General features: G+C 38.7%; 1 pseudogene; it reads left to right on the top strand.

The window, feature by feature from the left end:
- The first annotated feature begins 2,147 nt into the window (after nucleotides 1-2,147).
- Nucleotides 2,148-2,779, top strand: LOC140514660 (small COPII coat GTPase SAR1A pseudogene; annotated as a pseudogene).

The following is a 2,779-nucleotide window of genomic DNA, read 5'->3' as shown; positions in this document are numbered from 1 at the left end:
CTTATGTAAATCTTTGAGGAAAAAGACTGTGGCAGGAAGGGGCAGTAGTGGCAAGGAAAGGCCTTCTACATAAGATAATTTTTGAATTAAGTCTTGAAGTTAGGCAAAGAAATGAGGAACCACAGGTGAAGAGGGACAGGATTAGAGACATGGAAGACAGTTAGTACAAATGCAAGGATTTTGATGGTGGAGTGTTATGTGTGAGGAACAGTAAGGAGAGTTTGTGGAGGGAGACAGTGTAAGAATACCAGAAAAGTAGGAAGGAATCAGGCTGTGAGTAGCTTTAAATACCAAATAAACAATTTTATACTTGATCCTTGAAGTAATTGGGAACCACTGGAACTGGTTATGTATGAGGGTGATATTGTCAGACCAGGACTTTAGGCAGTGGAATAGAAGATTAATTGGAGTGGGGAAAGGCTTGAGTCCAGAAGCCCAATTCTGAAAGGTTACTATATGAAGGACATGGGGGAATTCTGAGAGAGTGAACAGAAGACATTTATGACAAATGTTGTAAAGGTAAACAACAACAAAAACAAACCTAATGAAATTTATTGACAGATTGGATATATGGGACAAGTTTGCATGAGGGTTTGAGGATAAAAATGAGGTTGTGACTAGAAAGGTGGTATACCCCTAGAATTTAAGGAGAAAGTTGAAAAGAGGAGATTTAGGTGATACATTCTGTTTTGGACCCATGAGACCATAGTTCAGGAGAAGAACTAAGGCTAGATAAAAAATATGTGGGAATCATCTTTATAAACAGGATAGTGGAACCTATGGGAACTGATGAAATCACCAGGTGAGACAATCTAAAGCAGGGGTTCATAACCTAAGATCCTTGCACTATCAAAAAGTCTATGTTTAGAGTCAGGAAAATTCATGAACTTGGGAGGGCAGAAATAATTACATTTTTATTTTTACTAGCATTTAATGACAAAAAAAGAAAGAAGAGGGCAGACTTCATTAGACTGTTCATCTCACAAAAATAGGTTAAGAACCTCTAGTAGAACAGAAACTTATAAAAGGAGGTAAGAAAAGCATCTTGAAGGACACCTCTAGTAGGTGGGTGTTTCAAGGAGGAAGTCCAGTAACTGACATTAAGACATAGTCTTGAGAAAAACAGGGAGAGAACCAGGAGAGAGCAGTGTCAAAAAACTTCTCAAAAGACAGAACATGTAGACGATGATCCCCAGTGTTGGACTGAAGAGAGATCAAGAAGGAAGAGGATTGAGAAAAGACCAGTGGATGTTGCAATGGAGATCAGAGATATCAGAAAGAACAGTTGCACTTCAGTAGTGAGTTGGCTATCAGAGTTCAAAAGGTTTATAAACAATTGAGAGAAGAGGGAAAAAATGTCTTGTGTAAGAAAGTTTTCTCAATAAATTTTGCCAAAGAAAGGAAGGAGAAGTATAATATGATAGTGGGTGAGATGATTGAATCCACTGAAGTTTTGTTTATTTGAGTAAGGATCATGGAGAAATGAATTTGTTAGTAGAAAACAGATGAGAGAGAGAGAGAGAGAGAGAGAGAGAGAGAGAGAGAGAGAGAGATTAAAGGTGAGGAAGAGTGGGAATGATAATGCAACAATTTCCTGGAGAAAATGGAGTTGAATGAGGTGAAAGTTGTATATACCTATGTGTATTTGTGTATATACTTATGTGTGCAAGTATATATGTGAACATATACACACACACATAAATATATACACACATATACATATATAGACATAGATAAATTTTTGCCTTGGCAAGAAGGGTCACCCTTTTCATTCAAGACTTAGGAGAAGTAGGAGCCATTGGGGGCAGATGTCAGAGTAATGTGAGATGAGGAGGAGGAGAAAAAATTCATTTTTCATTGATTGATGTCATTTTTTTAGGTGAAGTTGGGAAAAAAAGATCCTCCCCTGTGACAGTAAGAGTGGCATGCTATGGGAGGGAGGCTGGAGGAGTGATGAAGAGGCTTAGAATGTCTGCTGTCTTAAGTGAGATAAGTAAAATGTTTAGTGAAATGCAAAGAAAATTCTCTTCTTTCCAGGATAGTGGCTGGTGGCCATTGGCTCTGGTATTGGCCTGGGTGAGGGAAGCTCAGAGTTACTGAAGAGGGAGCAGCCTCCTCAGGAGCTCCAGGCAGCCAGAGATTAAGCTATGATAGTGTCTTTCATCTCTGAGTGGATCTATAATGGCTTCAGCAGTGTCCTGCAGTTTTTAGCACTCTACAGGAAATCTGGAAAACTTGTGTTGTTGGGTTTGGACAATGAAAGCAAAACAACCCTTTTGCACATGCTCAGAGATGACAGATTGAGACGTTCCAATACTACATAAAAAATCTGAAATTCTTACAAGTATAGGAATGACTTTTACAACCTTTGATCTTGGTGGTCTTGAGCAAGCATGCTGCATTTGGGGAAAACCAAAAATCAAACCAAACACAACAAAAAAATAACTAAACAAAAAAAAAATTTACCGGCTATAGTAATGAATTTATCTTTCTGGTGAATGGTGCAGATCATCCTTGCCTCATGGAAACCAAAATTGAACTCAATGCACTAATGACAGGTGAAACAATGTCCAATGTGCCAATCCTTATTTGGGGCATGAAATTGATCAGAAGATATCAATGAGGAAAGACTGCATAAGATATATACATTTTATGGACAGACAATAGGAAAGGGAAACATGCCCCTGAGAGATCTGAATGCAGGGTGTTTGGGAACAGAGTGCTCAAGAGGCAGGGTGACCACAAGTGTTTCTGCTGGCTCTCTCAGTATATCAACTAA

The sequence above is a fragment of the Notamacropus eugenii genome, chromosome 7 (assembly GCF_028372415.1).
Source record: "Notamacropus eugenii isolate mMacEug1 chromosome 7, mMacEug1.pri_v2, whole genome shotgun sequence".
Classification (NCBI taxonomy): Eukaryota; Metazoa; Chordata; class Mammalia; order Diprotodontia; family Macropodidae; genus Notamacropus; species Notamacropus eugenii.
The sequence above is the reverse complement of the archived record's forward strand: the minus strand, read 5'-3'. Positions and strand labels throughout refer to the sequence as shown.